The following is a 19258-nucleotide window of genomic DNA, read 5'->3' as shown; positions in this document are numbered from 1 at the left end:
ATGTGCAATCTTTTAAAACATATTTCTATATTTGTTGTGTTGTCCAAGAAAAATCAGACCAAAAGAGGAAAAAACATGAGAAAGAAGAAGTAAACAAATAAATAAATAAAAAACAGTGAAAATACTATGCTTTGATCCATAATCAGTCTTCATCACTCACTCTTTGGATGTGGATAGCATTTTCCATTTCAAGTCTATTGGAATTGCCTTGGATCACCACGTTGGAAAAGAACCAAGTCCATCACAGTTGATCATCACATCATCTTGCTGTCACTGTGAACAGTGTTCTCTGGTTCTACTCACTTCACTCAGCATCAGTTCATATAAGTCTTTCCAGGATTTTCTGAAATAAGCCTGCTCATCATTTCTCATAGAACAATAATATTCTATTACATTCATATTCCATAACTTATTTAGCCATTTCCCAACTGATGGGAATTTATTCAATTTTTAGCTCCTTACCACTATAAAAAGAACATTTCAAACATTTTTGCACACATAGGTCTTTTTCCCTCTTTTTTTTTTTTTTTTTTCTGAGACAATTGGGGTTTAAGTGACTTGCCCAGGGTCACATAGCTAGGAAGTATGAAGTGTCTGAGATCAAATTTGAACTCAGGTCCTCCTGACTTCAGGGCTGGTATTCTATTTACTGCGCCACCTAGCTGCCCCTCATGTTGTTATTGTTTATCCTTCATTGTTGAAGATAACCATGCTATCAGGAAGGTGATGCCATGATATGTAAGTGACTTGGATTTAAATAAGGGAGGGCTGTACAAACTCACAGCCTTACTTTGTCCTCTGGAGCCATCTGGGTCCAGTGGCCAGATAAAGATCAGGAAAAGTGGAGATGGCCCTGGATACAGTGGGAGACCTGGGTCTTTTTAAACTAAGGTCTTTAACTGGTCTCAATTTGACTGACAGGAAGGGAAGAATCCTCAGGTTTTTGGACAGAACAGAAAAAATTGCTATTTACATTCACTCGGAGCCAATCTGGGTTTCAACTAAGACCAAGTGGAGCTTGGCCTGGGACCTTTTGTTAGTCAATTAATGAAAGCCAAAGTGATTTGGATTTAAGGCATGGTCCCATTAGTCCATGATGATGTTTTATGAGGTTTTAGCAATCAAAATTTATATTCCTTTGGAGCACTCACAGAAAGGAAAAGGAAAGAAGAAAAGGTGAGTAGGAACTGCCCCACTAAAGATGGGGCAACCCACCTTTCTTTCCTTCTTTATTTGTTTCTTCCTTTGTTTCTTTTTTCTTTCTTTCTTTCTTTCCTCCCTCTTCCCTTCTTCCCTTTCTTCCTCTTTCCCTCCCTTTTTTCCTCCCTCCCTCCTTTCCTTTCTCTCTCCCTTCCTTCCTTCCTTCCTTCCTTCCTTCCTTCTTCCTTCCTTTCTTTCTTTCTTTCTTTCTTTCTTCTTTCTTTCTTTCTTTCTTTTTTCTTTCTTTCTTTCTTTCTTTCTTTCTTTCTTTCTTTCTTTTTTCTTTCTTTCTTTCTTTCTTTCTTTCTTTCTTCTTCATTATATACTATAGTAAAGAAGAAGGAAATTGGGCCAATGCCAAGAGGTTATGAGGTGAGAAAGGGGAAAATTTATAGTGAATGGTTTCTTATTTTCTTAATAAAGCTTGAGTAGAGGTCTTCTGCTGAGAAAATGGGGGAGTATTATATACGAAGTTTGAGGTGTGAAGAGAAAATTGGAATAACCATTGTGCAAAATATGGTAGATAGTCAATTATGGAGGAGTAAAAGGATTGCCTTGTTGCAATGAGGGCACAATTGAGGTTAGATATTATAATTTGTAGCGGGCCCAGTCAAAATGGTGTCTTTACTTTCCATGGGATGCTTGAATTCTTTGTGTTTCTGTCTTTGTTCATGGACTCTCATGGGCCCTTTAATTTAATGATTTTTCTGTAGTAGATGAAATAATGCTATCTGATATAGTACTTCATCCTCAGGGATGTATTGACAAATGTTGAACAAACTGGCTCTCCAAGCAGATATACCTTATGTGTAAGCTGCATTTTTATCATATTCTCTATCACTTTCTTAAGTCTAGACAATAAGCCAAGTAATAAATCAAGGCCTAATTTTCAGCATTTGCCAATTTTGGAAGTGTAAATGTTCACACTGAAAATTTAATAATTGGGGCAAGCCCATAGAAACCAACTGTGACACACCCTTTCCTTATATGTACATTAAATATCTATGAAGTAATGAGTGATCCTCTTACCCACATTTGAAAAAGCCTTTATATGAGTCATACCTAACTTTATTTTGAAACTTTTTCCTAGTAAAACTTGGGATCTGGGGCAAATCAACAAAGAGAAAAACTAGGACTTTCATATGAACATAGAGTCATGTGGAGCTCTAGGCTTTGGGTTAAAATTGGTTGGAATTTGGGACAGCTAGATGGCACAATGAATAGAGCATCAGCTCTGAAGTAAAGAAGACCTGAGTTCAAATCTGGCCTTAGACACTTAATACTTCTTCCCTGTGTGACCCAGGGCAAGTCACTTAACCTCAGTTGCCGTAGGGAAAAAATTGGATGGAATTTGTTCTTTTTTTTTTTTTTTTTTCAGTAACAACTATTTAGTTAACTTGAAAATGAGGGTCAGTAATAACAGTGTGCATTTCTGTAGCATTTTCCAAAATACTTTTTTTTTTTTTGTCTTTTGACCACATTCAAGAGATATGTGGGACAGATGAGGAAATTTAGTCTCAGAGAGTGAAAGTGACATGTTTAATTTGAAAAATGATTAATAAGCATCAGAGCTGGGAATTTGGATTCAGGTCTTCAAACTTTGGGTCTTGCATTTGTATTACTCCATCTCATTAATTTTGTCCTTCTAATCTAGGACTTCATACTTTCACCTTGGGTTCTTGAAATCGTACCTCCAATCTCCCCTCCTTCCATTCCATTCTGTGTATTCAACAGGTTAATCTTCTTAAAACACTGTTTGCATTACATGCAACATGCCTGAACAACATGCCTACAATGGCCTCTGATTACCTAATGGAACAAGTTGCAGAGTCATAGAATTTCAGAGATAGAGGGGACCATAGGGGTCACTTGGTCCCATCCATAATGGAAAAAGCATCCTGCTTGTAAGACATCCTACAAGGAGTCATATAGTCTTTGCTTGAAGATTTCATGGGGACCTATAGGCAGTATATTGTATTACACTGAGGGATAGTTTGAATTGTTCATATTTCTAGATACAAAATTTAAATTGGCATTTTTGTTACTTCTACACATTCTCTAATTACTGTCCTCTACCTCCTTTTCTGCATAATAGCCCTTCAAATTTTAAAACATGAGCCCTTCAGAATATCTCTTCCTGATTTTTGGGCTTATTATATTTCTATTCACATATCAAATCATTCTTACTTCCTTGTTTATCCTGATGTTTTGCTCTGTTTCCTAACCTAAGATGCCATTTCCCTTTCCTTTCTATCCATAAAAATCGTTCTTTCAAATAATGAATCCTTTAAATTCTTTAAATATAAAGGAAAATGATGAATGTAAAACCTTTAAGGATCCTTCCACCCAGTTATTGCAGTTTATAAAACCCTTTTCTTCTTTGAACTATTTAATATCTTCCCTTCTGAAATTATCTTTCATGTACTCTACAAGTACATATTTAATATTGTAAAGTTAAAATATCTTAATTAACAAGATTTTGCCTTCTTTCCCACCACCTTCCCCCTCCCCACATTGAAAAAGAAAGAAAAACATTAATTTTATAACACAATATTTATAGTTAAGCAAAACAAATTTCTGCATTAACCATGTCTAAAATAAATTGTCTCAATCTGCACCCTGAGTTCAGAACTTCTTTATCATAAAATAGGTAGTATATTTCATCACGGAATCAAGATTAGTCATTGTATTGATCAGAGTTCTCAAGTCTTTCAAAATTATTTATATTCATAATATAAATTGCTCTCTTCTGGTTCTGCTCTTTCACTCTGAATCAATTCACACACACTTCTATGAATCTGTCTTCATATTGCCTAGTGAAAGAGTATTCAGAATTTAATAACTTTAAAGGCCTTGTTCCAAATTGTTTTGCAGAGGGATTAGACCAATTCATATCTTCATCAAGAGTGTACTGATATTCTTGTTTTCTTACAGGGCCCCCTCCTCTCCCTAGCCTTTGTCATTTTAGTGGAGTCAACTTTATGAATCTGATAGGAGCAAGGTGGAACCCCAAAAGTTGTTTTAATTTGCAATTCTGTCAGATTTCCAGAACACTTTACCAGTAAAATAGAGGATTAGATATTTTCTCTGATCCTCATGAGTTCTCAAAGTTTCTTCAAAATAGGAATTAAATACCAGAGTTAAAGCAAGTTGTAGTTTCTCCACAATTTAAGATAGATACCAAGAACTCAAACAAAGCAAAAATTTAAAGAACTAACAGCAGAGAAGGCCAATAATTCCTAACCTTTAAATTGTGCTCACTCAATACACTCTTTCTTCCCACCCAACAAGGATGCCCAAGTCACAGAATTCTACCTGACCAATGCCGTAGAGATTTAGAGGACCAAAATTTATCCAAATTCCAATAACAACCTAGCAAGAGTTTGCTACATCAAAACTTAGCCTGAGAATGGAGAATCAGGAAAAAAGAGCACGATGTCCTTGCTTCTAACAAAACTCAGCACTATACTCTAATCCCCTTTCCTCCTTCCATTTTCCTGGAGATCCAAACTTCATATGACAGAAATTTGCTCAGATTGCAATAGTAGCCTGACAATATTCTGTGCCAATGGGCCAGAGAACTGAAGGAATAGAGGGAATGAGATAGCACTCCACTAAGTCTGAGGCAAAGAACCTAGCATTCAACTGGGACCAATTCTGTCCCCCGAGAAGTTCACTTGGGGCTAAGACTGAGGCTGGTGAACTATGAATTGCCCAATGTGAGAGGATGCTGAAATGCTTTGAACTCAATCCCCAGGAAAACTGCCATTGAAGAAGAAGGTATCAATGGAAGAAATGAAAAAATTTTAAACTAAAGAATGAAACAACTTGAAAGAGAAATGAGGAAGAGGAATCCTTTTAGACTATTTACATGAGAAGAAAAAAGAAAGGAAAAATTAAATAACTAGATAAAAGCGAGAGAGAGAGAGAGAGAGAGAGAGAGAGAGAGAGAGAGAGAAATTTTTAATCAGATGGAACCAGACTCTAACTTGTTAGTGGCCAGAGCTGAATAGAACAGGATATAGACAGTAGAGTCAGGAATCAAATAGAATTTAATTTGAAAGGGAGGGGAAAGGCTTTCAAGAAAGGACACAGATTAGACACATGTGTCGGGTACCCACCCTTAGTCAGGGGACCTCCGTCAGTGTGACCAAGTCTTAAAATTTATACCAACGCAGCAATAATGTGACAAGTTTGACTCATGGCCAGAACATGGATACAGCAAGTACTTGTCTGAGTTCAGAGAATACCTAATGCTGGTCAAAGCAATATAATAGTTATATGAACAATTCTGGGATTTTGCTGTGACTGAGATCATCCAGAGGGTGAGTACAAAGAATTTTTGTTATGCAAGCTCAGGACATAGATTGCTTGCTGGGTTTTAGCTCTGGAAAACAGGGTATCTCCTAATATCTTGACATTTCTCTCTTTTGGTCAAAGGGAGGAGATCTGGATAAATTCCTTACCTTCAGACAAATAAAGGAGAGGAAGGTATAAAGCAAGATGCCATGTGAGGCCATTTGGCCCAGACTAAGCATTTTTATCCCAGGAAGTCAGTTCCTTGAGGGGACCTATTGGGAAGTATGTGCTAAGTATCATTGCTAATCATTACCTGCTTGCAAGCAGAAATGGGGGGCAGGAAGAGACAATAATGTAAGAGGAAAATGCCAACATACACTTGGATCAGGGAATTGGTAGTTGCACATATGACAAAAGGGAAAAGGGAAAAAAAACCCAAAAACCTAGAACAGTATACTCAGTCCTCATCCAGAATCTTGAGACAGCTGTCTCCTCTGCATCTGGATCTGGCTGCTTCTGGGTCCATATTAGAGGAATCCTGATATCTTTGGATGATTCTGCTGTTCACTCAGGAGTAGGTGCTTTCTTCAAGTGATCCAGGAGTCCACATTCACAAGTCTAGCAGTTGTGAGAATATTCAAAAGAGCTTAGAAGGAGCTTTCTTGCATTAGTCTTCGAATCTGAGTTTCTGATCAGTATAATATAGGTCCTTATTTAAAACTAAACAACACATAAAGATGATCCAGTTTCCCAGACACAGGGCTAGCAATGTAATAAAGTTTTTCTTATGATTTCAAAAACTGCATAATTACATTCAGTCAGAGATCAAATTATTTATAGATTTCACAATGGACTAATTCTGAAAAAGGAGATTTACTTGTCATCAAGGTAACCAAGAAAATTTAAGACATAACAAGAATCAAGTCTCCTTGTATTCTAGTGACCCATTCCCAATATCCATTTAATCTGTACATTTTAAGTTCCAGATGTCCAAATGATTCCTAGATATCTATTCTTGGACAATTTGTTTTGTTCTCAAGACAGCTCTAAAGGGGGTTCTGCTTCTTTGGTTCCAAATCTAATGATTCCTAGATAATACTGAGACTTCAGAGAATTTCAGTTTATATACCATTTACTGTTTCTATCTTTACCAAAATCCTGTACCTAATATATGAATTTTTAGGAACAACTAGTTAGTATAGTGGATAGAGCATGAGCTCTGAAGTCAGGAGGACCTGAGTTCAAATCTGACCTCAAACACTTACTACTTCCTGGCTGTGTGACCCTGGGCAAGTCATTTAACCTCAATTGTCTCAGCAAAAAAAAAAAGGATCTTTTAAAAATTTATGAGGTTCAACTGCAAAATGAACTCTTCTGCCTTTTAAAATTATCAGATATTTTAACAATGTAATTTCATTTTATCATTATCCATACAGTTTATGTGTAAAATCCTATTTTGAAAGCTTATTACAAAACATGCTCAAAGCCTGAATTTGCATGACAGATAAATTTTGGAAGGCAATCATATAATCTGTATATTGTTCTTTGTAAAAAAGTATAATTCTATATTTTTTAATTTTACTATTCCACTTAATTAGAAAGCTTTCTATATCTTTGTCCTATTCATGTCTAATTATTTACCCTTTAGGAGTAAATTATCCCTATATTATAACTTAATTTAAAATATAGGTAAAAATTATAAGATGTTCATACTTGCATCCTATTATAGTAACTCAAAGATGCTCCAGTATCAATATATTATTTAATACAGTGTACTTACAAAATGCCTTGATCATAGGAATTTTCTATAAAAGTAAAAAGAGGGACATGATTATAACAATGTTCTGTATCATAACAGAGGGAAAAATATCCTTAGTTCTATTTGATTTCAGGCATGAATCATATCTGACAGCCAGTAATATAGTTACAGGGTGATAAAAGCAAGGCTTTTCAGAAGGAAATAACACAATGGAGAAATAGAGTCAGGAAGATCCTATGTAGGCTATACCAAGATTATCCCCCAAACTTTTCCCAGGCACAGATATTCATCCACTTTTAGCAGTTCCCTGACTGCAGCAAATATCATTTTCTACTAGCTTTTTGACAATTTAGATATCTGTCCTTATAATTAAAGGTAAAAACAATAGTAAATTACAGTCCTGGGAATTTTTACCTTAAATAGCAAAATTTCACTAACCACAACTTAGGGCTTGTATATCTTTGCTGATGTTTCCATAACAGTTAACATTTCATTAATCCTTTACTTATAAATTAAAATTACTTATATCTTTGGGCTTCAGATATACAGCAGATAGCCTAATAATTGACTCATCATTAATATGTTGAAGCTACATCTTTAAACTGTCCTATATACTTTCATGATAACCAAGAATGTCAAATGAACAATTGTCATTATATATTATTATTATCTGCTTTATTACAAAATACAGCTCAATAAATGCTCAAATATCCATTTTTATCACATTCTTTTAAAAACCCAATTCATGTATAACATCATCCAAATTTGAAAAGTTGTTTTGTCTAATAATATTTCTGTCACAATAGTCTCTTGAATTTCACAATATAAGAAAATTTAGAAAAACAATAATAATACATATAATAAATTTCAGATGATATCCATTGCATTTCCAAACTATCCCACATAAAAATCATTGAGCTTATTTTCTTTGACATTTTAAAACCACTTTAGACTTATCAGGTATGGAACAATTATATTTTGTTAAATAATAACAATGTATCACTTAGCATATGCCAATCATTTTTTTATTGAAGCTTTTTATTTTCAAAACATATGCAAGGATAATTTTTCACCACTGACCCTTATAAAACCTTGTGTTCCAATTTCTACCCTTTCCCCTACTCCCTTTCCTAGATGGCAAGTAATCCAATATATGTTAAACATGGTAAAAATATATGTAAATCCAATATATGTATACATATTCATATAATTTTCTTGCTGCACAAGAAAAATTAAATCAAAAAGGAAAAAATAAAGTAATGTAAGCAAACAACAACTAAAAGAGTGCAAATGCTATGTTGTGATCTATATTCAGTTCCCACAATCCTCTCTCTGGATGTAGATGGCTATCTTCATCACAAGATCATTGGAATTGTTGAGAAGAGCTATGTCCATCAGAATTGATTATTGTATTATCTTGCCTTTGCCATGTATGATCTGTTTCTGCTCATTTCACTCAGCATCGGTTCATGTAAGTCTCTCCAGGCCTCTCTGAAATCATTCTGTTGGTCATTTCTTACAGAACAACAATATTCCATAACATTCATATGCCATAACTTATCCAGTCATTCTCCAACTGATGGGCATCCATTCAATTTTCAATTCCTGGCCACTACAAAAAGGGCTGCCCCAAACATTTTTACACATGTGGGTCCCTTTCCCTCCTTTAAGATCTCTGGAGGATATAAGCCCAGTAGAAACATTGCTGGATCAAAGGGTATGCACAGTTCTAGCAAGATGTTTTTTAGTAGTTCTACAAACTTTGATTATCTGATTTACTTCTGTAATTCCAACATAGCAAGAGCTGAAATGACTGGGAAAAAAAGTCTCTTGTAGATTTTTTTGTTTTTTTCTTGTCTTATAACCTAATCTCCTGCAGAAAGCCTAAAGTGGGAGTTAATCTTGCTCACTGAGACAAATTACTTTAAATATGAAAAATCATTAATCCTCCCCAGTGTTCTAAACTCTCTAGCTATAGCCCTTAGTAATTTTTTTTGACTGGCTGCATTTTAAATCTTTAAAGGTAACAGCATATAACTCACAACACAATCTGACATACAATTTATATTTTATAAAGGCATAGATATAGACAAAATACCAAGACAGATACTAACAGATACAGATAGATTTAATAACATACAATTACAATGCTAATTTTACAGAGACAGGCAGTTACCAAGAAGTGAAGATTAAAAACAACAGAATGCAACTGCAATTTTATAGAGGCATTCAGTTTAAAAATAGCAGAGACACACAGAAAGACCAGTTAGCAAAGATGTGAAGTTTAAGAAAGAATATTCTTACCTTAAGAAAGAATATCCTTATCCTTATACAAACCGGGCCACCAGAGGTGCCCTGGAGTTTTCCTCACAAAGAACAGTGAGCTCAACCAAGGCAAGAACTTGAAAGATTGGAATAAGGAAAAGGGCAGAGGGCTTACCAGACATTATGCTGAAAAGAACCATAAATAACATATAAATATCACTATTAAACTTGCATTCTCCAAGTGCCTTAGAATTTAAATTGATAAAGGAAACATTAACTCCGCTATAAGATCAGAAAATAATACAATAACAGGAGATTTCAATGAACTTCTCTCAGTTTTGAACAAATCTAACAGAAAGATAATCCCTTCCCTCAAAAAAGAACTGAACAGTTTGCTGGGAAAATGAGCTAACGGTCTATGACATCTCTAAATATGATTTTTAAAATGTATACATTTCTTGACACCATGTGGGATGTTTACAGAAATTGACTTCTACAACAAAAACAATCACATGTACAAAAATCAAATGTAAATGTTTAAAAATTATAAGGGAAAACCATGTCTAGGAAGAAAAGATTTGAGAAGACACTTCCAACTCACCTTTTTGAAGAGGTAAGAGATTCACAAATATTGCACATTGCACTTATTTTCAGATTTTTAATTTATTGATCAATTATGAATTTTCCCTCTCTCCCCCTTTTTTGTGATATTGTTATATGGGAGAGGAAAAGGGAGGCCCAATGAGGAAACCTATAATGATGTGGAAAACAAAAGCCATTAATATGAATGTATTTAAAATAATTTGTATTTCTCTATTAGTATGCAAAGCATTTTCCCCATCCTATTAGTAGTTAATAGATCTATTAATAATTAAGATTTTTCATTGAGAATTACTTATTTATATCTTTTGGAATGGTTCTTATTTTTATAAATTTTATAAATTTATAAACTTCAAGTTTTTTAAATTAAAAATATGTGGAAGGTACTATAAATCTTAGAAATGAGATATTTATTAGAGAAACTTACAACAAAGATTTTTACTAGTTCCCTGCTTTTCTTCTAGTTTTTGTTTCATTGATTTTGTGTGTGCAAAAACTTATTTTCTTGAAACAAAACTTCATCTTCTGTGATCCTCTTAATTCCCTGATTTGTCATGTACTCTTCCTCCATTTATAGATCTTACTTGCTCTTTTAATTTGTGTATTGGAATCCCTGAGAAATGAAAAGATTGTTGTAGAACTTCAAAACCCTCAAGAATCATTGGATTCTCTGAGACATGATAAGACTGTTGTAGGACTTGAAAGCCCTCAGGAATCATTGGATTTTCCGAGAAATGATAAGACTGTTTCAGGACTTAAAAATCTGCAGGAATCATTGGATTCCCTAACACATAAAAAGACTGTTGCAGGACTTCAAAAACCTCCAGGGATCATTGGATTCCCTGACATGTGAAGCAATGGACAATAGATTGGTTTTGGACTATCTCTTGGCTGCTGAAGGAGGCATGTGTGTGATTGTTGTTTACATACCCTCCTTCTAGGACTTCTGGAAATCTTTTACAGCACCATGTTGATTCATATTGTTTGTTATATCACTACTTGCTTGTACAATTCAGGTTTGTTACACCACATTGAGCCTGTACTGACTGTGGGGAGAGTCATCACTACTAGCCTGTGCGTTATTGCTATGTACTTGTGTAATACCTCCCATGCTGATGGGTTTGTGCATAATAAGACCCTTCAGCCCAGAAACCCGCTAGCAATATGTGGCTTGACTCCCCACTTGCCTTTGGTGCTTTTCATCTCCCTTCCTGAGTTGTCAAGGAGGGCTTGATCATCTCCTTTTTAGTACTTTCACCTCCCTTCCTGAGAAGTCAGAGGGGGAGTGATCACCTGCTTTTCCTTGTTTTCACCTCCTTTCCTGAGAAGTCAGGGAGGGTGTGATCATCTCCTTTTTGGGTTGCTCACCTCCCTGAGAAGTCACAACACAAGGCTAATTACCCATTGGACAATACTCTATTAGCATATGCTTGGAAAATGGTCCTTCCCACCATTCTGTGCTGGCTTGATCTTTTGGCATATACAGAGAATTGTAGGAGCAATTAGGGAGTGGAGTAAAACAAGCCAGAGTCACTTTTGCGGTGGATGAGGAGAAGGGAGGTTGTGGAGAGCTTGTGAACATTTCCCTTCACTTCTCCTAATGACCAAGAATAAAGACCAAGGACTTTTGCTTATTCTGACTCCAGCTGATTCTAAGGCATCCAGGGTGCTAACTCGGTCTACACAGTCAATGTTGTCAAATGATCCATGCATATGTTTTGAAAATAAAAAAGCTTTATAAAAAAAAGAAAGAAAGAAAGAAAACTATCTTTGCATACCTTTTGCAAATAAAAAGCAATTTAAAAAATATAAGGTTAAAAATAGTATCCATTGGTTATCTCCTGAAAGCAACCACAAAATGAAAACTTCCAGGAACATTGTAGCCTAAAAATCAAGTCAAAGAAAAAAACTACAAGTAGCTAGAAAGAAAAATTAAAGTACAAGAAGTCATAGTCAAGGTCACACAAGACATAATAGCTAAAAGTATGAAAAAAAAAAGCAAAATATTGAAAGATTCACGAAGGCAAAAGAAATGGGATTACAACCAAAAATAACTTAACCAGCAAACCTGATTCTGATCCTATATGAAAAAAAGTTTTTAATGAAATAGAGGATCTCTAATCATTCTTTTAATTTTTTTGAAATATTCTTTTATTTGATTAAATATTTTCCAATTGCATGTAAATAATTTTTAATATTGATTTAAAAATTTTGAATTCCAAATTCTCTCTCCTTTCCCTATTCTGCCTACCCAGTGAGAAGACAAGCAATATGACATTATTTGTAAAGTCATGCAAAACATTTCCATATTAGCCATGTTGCAAAAGAAAACACACACACACACACACACACACACACACAATTAAGAAGAAAAAAAATTTAAAGTATGCTTCAATATGAACCTGAACTTCATCAGTTTACTTCCTAAAGGTGGATAACATTTTTCATCATGGGTTATTTAAACTATTTTGAAGCATTCTTGATGAAAAAATCAGAGCTATATAAAATCTTTAAAACATAAACAAAGATAAGTCATAAGAGATTAAATAAGGATGATCTGTTTATATTCCAATATGGGAAAATGACACATATATACTCTCAAAACCCTCTTTTCATCAATGATTATAGAACCTTAGCACAGTTTTGTTAAACTTTCATAATTTTATTTTTTCATTTTAAGTTTTTTAATGTATTTATTCATTTAAGGCTTACATGCAAAATAAGAAAAAATAAAATAGAAAAAGAAAGACAGAAAAAGGGGAAAAAATTGTCATGTGTCCAGTGGAATCAGAGAGGATTCAAAATATGTAACAATAAATTTCCATTTCAAGAAAGCATATATAATAATAGAAGACATCATATTTATAACTGTCCATTTTTTTGCATCTTTTGTTCTCTGCTGTGCACTTTTCATTTTATTCTATTTTTCTTTCTATCCTTCCCTCCCTCCACATCCTCCAAGCAGGCTACAATTAAGCATGGGTATACACATACATACACATGCACATATGCATATACATGCATATATACTTATATATATGCATATATTCATACATCTAAAACAATATTAATATGGTTTACATGTGATGTGCATTTGTCTCTTAATTGAAACTTTTAAAATTTGACTTTGAGATCAGTGATTATTATTCCTATTTTTACTCTAATAAATTTTATTGATTATTGTTATTTTCAAGTCACTTAACCCTGTTTGCCTCAGTTTCCTCATTTGTAAAATGATCTGGAGAAGGAAATGGCAAACTACTCCAGTATTCTTGCCAAGAAAACCTCAAATAGGGGCATGAAAAGTTGGATATGACAAACAACTAAACAACAACAAAGGAAAAAATATAAAGGTGACGATAATTATTTTAAACAAGGCAATAACAAAAAAAAATTGTTATTATGCTTGTGTATATCTCTTATTTCCTATATCTGCTAACTCTTCTATTTTGCTTCTACTCATCAAGTTGCCTTGCTATTACTTAACCTCTCCTCATGGATTCTTCTCTTAGCTTCTCCCCTTACCCTTTCCCTTCCTCTTCATCCCATTCCCATTAATCTACATACTTTGTTAGTTAATCTAAACACACTTCTGTATCCCACTTTATCCTATGTCCCCCTTTCTATGCTTCTCCATCTAATTCCTTTGTGTTGGTTCTTGCTCTTGCACCTTATTCATGTAGAATAATTATTTATTTTAGCTTTTCCTAGATGATTTTCTTTTTTAGAGTCACATCATACTCAGATCTACCCTAGCCTTTCTTTTGAACATCTAATTTGTAATGTCAATCTTAGCCATATTGTTTAAATTTCCAGATATAAAAAATAAACAATTTATCCTTATTGAGTCTCTTGAAATTAGCCAGTGATATTGGCTTTTATATGTTAAATTTCTTATTTAGTTCAGATTTGTTTGAGACAAAATTCTGAATATCTGACAATTCATTGAATATCCTTTTTAAAAATTCACTATTATACTTAATTTTGCTGAATATAATATTTTCTACCACAACCTTAGTTTTTTTGATTGTCAATATATAGTATTCCAGGTCTTTTATCGTAGCCCTGCCTGCTAGATTCTGTGCAATTCTTATTGTAGCTCCAGTATATTTGAATTTGTTGTTGTTTCTTGTAAAATTTTCTTTTTGATTTGGGAGTTTCAAAATTTAGCAATGATATTTCTATGTTTTTCTTTTCCCTCAGTTTTATCACGTCAGAACAATTTAATTGTTTATTGTATTATTGTGTCAAGTTTTTTTTTTTTTTTTTTTGTCATAGCTTTCAGGTAGTCTTGATCTGTTCTTCAGATCTTTGGTTTTTTCCTTGTATTTCACATAATCTCTTTTCCATTCTTTTTATTTTGTTTCATTCTTTCTTGGTCTCATAACTTTACTGGCTTCCCCTTACCCAATTCTAATTTTCAGGGTAATTTGTGTGTGTGTGTGTATGTGTGTGTGTGTGTGTGTGTGTGTGTGTGTGTGTGAGAGAGAGAGAGAGAGAGAGAGAGAGAGAGAGAGAGAGAGAGAGAGAATTGGGGTTAAATGACTTGCCCAGGATCACACATCTAGGAAGTGTTAAATGTCTGAGATCAGATTTGAACTCAGGTCTCCTGACTCCAGGGTCCGTGCTTTATTAGTAATCTAGATGCCCCATAATTTTCTTCTTTTTTTTTTTTTAAAGGTCTTGATCTCCTTTTTGGTTCACTTTCTTTTCATAATTTTCTTGCTTTTCTTGGATTAGTTTTTTTTTTTTTTTAAAGCTTTTCCTCAATCTCTCTCATCTAATTTTTAAAACTTTAAAAAAATTATTCTATAAATTCTTCTTGGGCAGGTAGCCATTTAACATTGCTCTTTGGGGTAGGAGATGTTAACTTCTCTGATCAGTAGTGATTTAGAGCACCTTCTCATATGATTAGAAATAGTTTTAATTTCTTCATCTGAAAATTGTCTGTTCACATCCTTTGACCATTTATGATTTGGAGAATGGCTTGAATTCTTATAAATTTGAGTCAATTCTCTATATATTTTAGAAATGAGGCTTTTATCAGAACCCTTAAATGTAAAAATAATTTCCCAATTTATTGCTTCCCTTCTGATGTTGTCTGCATTAGTTTTGTTTGTATAAAAACTTTTTAACTTAATATAATCGAAATTATCTATCTGGTGTTTAATTATGTGTTCCAGTTCTTTGCAAAGATAGTTTTCAACATTTATCCTTCCAAAACCTTGTGTTTCAATTTTTTTCTCCCTCATTTCCTTCATCCCTTCCCCTAGACAGAAAGTAATCCAATATATGGTAAATATGTGCAATTCTTCTATATATATTTCCACAATTATCATGCTGCATAAGAAAAATCAGATGAAAAGGGGAAAAAACGAGAAAGAAAACAAAAAGCAAGCAAACAACAATAAAAAAGGTAAAAATACTATGTTGTTATGCACATTCAGTCCTCACAGTCTTCTTTCTGGATGCAGATAGATGACTTTCTCCATTACATCTACTGGAATAATCTTGTGCTTTTGTTCTAAAAGGTCTGGGATTTTTATATTTTCTTGAAATATGATGTCTTATTTAGATTGGACTTTGGCTTGGGTTTTGGTTCTTTGTTTCTTTTTCGTCATAGCTTTCAAACAAATAGTGCAATGATTGTTAAATTACCTCTCCTTGATATATTTTTCTTCAGTTATTTTTGCTATATATGTCTTATATTTTCTTCCATATTTTTGCTCTTTTGAGCAAAATGTTTCAATGTTTTTTGTTATCTCATGTTGTCATTAATTTCTACTTCATTTTAATTTTCAAAGAGTCTATTGCTAGCTTAATTTTGTGGCTTTTGTGGTTAGCTATTAATTCTCTTTCTAATTCTCTCTTTTATAGCTTTCATTTATTTCCTGACTTCCCCCTAGCATTCTCATTTTTTTTTTCAATTCTTTCTCGGGTGCTGTCGTTGTATTTATATATTCATTTTAAGCCACTTAAAAAAAAAAAAAACACCTCTTACTTTACTTTTTTCAAGAATTTTCATTGATCTATGCCCAAGGCAAGTTTTTCTTTGAGACTTTGCTTGTAGCTTTTTTTAGTACTCATTTTCTTCCTTTATATGATGGAATCATGTAAATGATCTAACTCCATGTCAAGCTTCTACTACTAATTGGTTGTATAGTTTTAGCTCACTGCCCTTCTTTCAACATCACTTTCTTCTATAAATTTTTATAGTGTTTAGACTAAATGACAGTCTGCCAATTCTAACTTTCTGAACTGCATTATTACATCATTTTATCTGTTATGATATGCCTCCTTATCAAGACTACATTCTCAAGACCAAGGGCTCTGTTTTATTATCCCACGTAGCTCCAGACAATGCCAAACACAGGAAGATATACACAAAGCAAAACCAAACTACACCCCAGGGAATCTCTCCTGAGATAATGCTTTCCACTTTTCAGAATATTCTCTCAACAAAGGGACCCAATGGCATTTATAGACAGAAATCTTACTTGTCATACAGCTAAAAGAGCAAGGGACTAGAAATCAAACCTGAAATTTTGCCTTAAGCTTTTACTAGCTGAGAGACCTTGGTTAGGGCTATTTCTCTCTCTGGACCTCATTCTCCTCATCTATTAAGTAAATGGATTAAACTAGGTGATTTCCAGAGTCCTTTCTAGCTTAATTACCCACTCTAGTTATTAATGTAATGTGAACATATATAAGATTTTAAAACTCTGGGGATTATCACTCTCCAGTTTGCATGGCTCTATACAAGTGTCTCAATTAGACTAAAATGCCTTCTGAATTCTGAGACAGAAAATTTCAAGGAATGAACTTGAGCTGGCTGCAATTTTCATACCATCTCTTATAGGAATCTGTTTCCTATGAAATGGGGGACAATAATCACAGGACTATCTACTTCATGGAGTTGTGAGGAAAGTGCTTTGTAAATTTAAAAAATTTTCCCAGCTGATTTCTTTGGAATGAATATATTATAGTTATATCTTAGAAATTGGTCTTTGTTAGTTTCTGTGATCAAAAATCAATGTCATGTGGCTAACCTGATAATGAACCTCTTCATTACCCTCAGATGCCTTTTGTATGCACACAAACATATAGAGATCTATCTGTCATCTTTCCCAAGCTAATACTCAAAAGCCCTTCCAATATGGTAAGACAATACAGAGTTTATGCCCTCTTAACATAGACTTTTAAGAACCTAGATATAATAGAGATTTTCTTTCTTAGACCCCTGAATTTGCCTTCTGACCAACCTGAAAGTCAGGTCCACAATAATAGAAACCTTTGAAGAATGTACTTCCTAACATTTTACTCTCCATTAAAATCTCAGTGAATTCTTTCTTTAAGATAATCATTTGAGAAAAGGTCTGAGAAAAGGTTACTTTTTTCTCACTTCCAATACAAGCATTTGAAGTAGTGATTCTCTGTGGCCTTTCAGCAAATAAAAATGCTTTGTTTCATATTCCTAATGTTTATAAGTAATATTATTGTCTTTTCTACATACATACATACACACATATACGTATATTATATATATACATACATATATATATATGTTTTTCATATTGTTTTTCATCATATTGTTTTTCATCCTCACTCCTGGAGGATGTTGACTGATTTAAGAAAGATAAATGAACAGATGGAAACTATGGGAACTCTTCAGCTTGGCTTCTCAATCTCCCAACTGATCTTTCACTCTGTCAATCTTCCAAACTGACTGACTCCACTGACTCAGCTCTGTTTTATGCTTTTTTAGAGGTGTAAACTCAAAGGTTGACTCCTCCTCCGAGAGTGGGATTATGGGAGGTGTGAATCTCATTCTTGTGAATCTCATACTGAATTCTGACTTGGGAGTCTCCCAAACTTGTGAATTAATGTGTGAACTCTCAAAGGTACAAACACAAGCATCGTTTCTATCAATTCCATTGAGTTATCACCTTGTTTTAAGTTCTGGCCCATAACACACTCCCATTCCCCAGACATTAAGTAATGAAAAAGAAAAAAAAAATCACCTTACTTTGGGAAACATGCCTCCCATAAGAACCCAAGAATTTTCTATACTTACTTAGTTCTTTGATAAGTATATCTTATCTTTCCTTTGTTTTTTCTATTAAATGAAATTAATCTAATTTTCTAAAGAAATTATTTTCAAAGTCCTCATTCTTAGAAACATGTCTTATTAGCAAATTAAATAAATAATGAAATAATAATAAAAAAATGAATAAAAGGAAGTAGATTAATAGCTGAGTTTTATACAAATGAATTTTCTTATTTAATCATGTATCTCTGTGTATGTAAATATGTACATATATGTGTATATGCACATGTGTACACTCTATTGATTGTATTTTAGTCAGGAAACATCTATCTAGCTAATATCTGTCTGTCTATACATAAATTTCTATATACTCTAGTTTTATCAAAAAAGTTGAAATGTTTTATTGTACTATCTTTGAAATCCTAAGGCCAGTCTCTGCCTGTCATTAATATTAACAAAAACTGAATTATTAAATGAGACATCTAGTTGAAGAGTTCTTCCAGTTTTTCTGGCCAGGTGGGCAGATAAGGTATCATTTTCACTAATCTAGGCACCAGGATTAGGAAAACAAAGAATCAGTGAAACTAAAATTTTTAACACTGATTTCAAACTTCCATAAATACCACATAGATTCTTGAAGCACAGAAAATTGGTAAAAATCTTATAGTCCAAGGGAATAACTGAGTTTCTTTTTTTTTTTACTTTCTTCTTTTTCTTCTTTTTTCAGTATGTAAGGAAGAGTCAAAAAACCTGATGATCTAGATATAATTTTTCATTGGCTTGCTTTCTAGTTGATGGGATCAATAGCTGGCCTGAGGACATAGTGGTCTGGAAGAACCCTATATATGGAAGATTCCAGGAATCAAATTATTAGTTTCTATTCTTTCATTTTTCTAAGATCAACAGCAAGTCAAATATTTCTCTGAATTAAATTTCAGTACTTTTAGTAATATAACTTTTGAAAGAGGATAGTCCTTTATCTATCTGATTTAAGTGGTGATAAACCATAAAAGTCCCCAGATTAAAGGATATTTGCTACAAATCCCCTGAAGTTACAGTTGGCTATAATCACTCACATTCACACCACA

Source organism: Antechinus flavipes, chromosome 1 (assembly GCF_016432865.1).
Source record: "Antechinus flavipes isolate AdamAnt ecotype Samford, QLD, Australia chromosome 1, AdamAnt_v2, whole genome shotgun sequence".
Lineage (NCBI taxonomy): Eukaryota > Metazoa > Chordata > Mammalia > Dasyuromorphia > Dasyuridae > Antechinus > Antechinus flavipes.
This window is presented reverse-complemented; position numbering follows the sequence as displayed.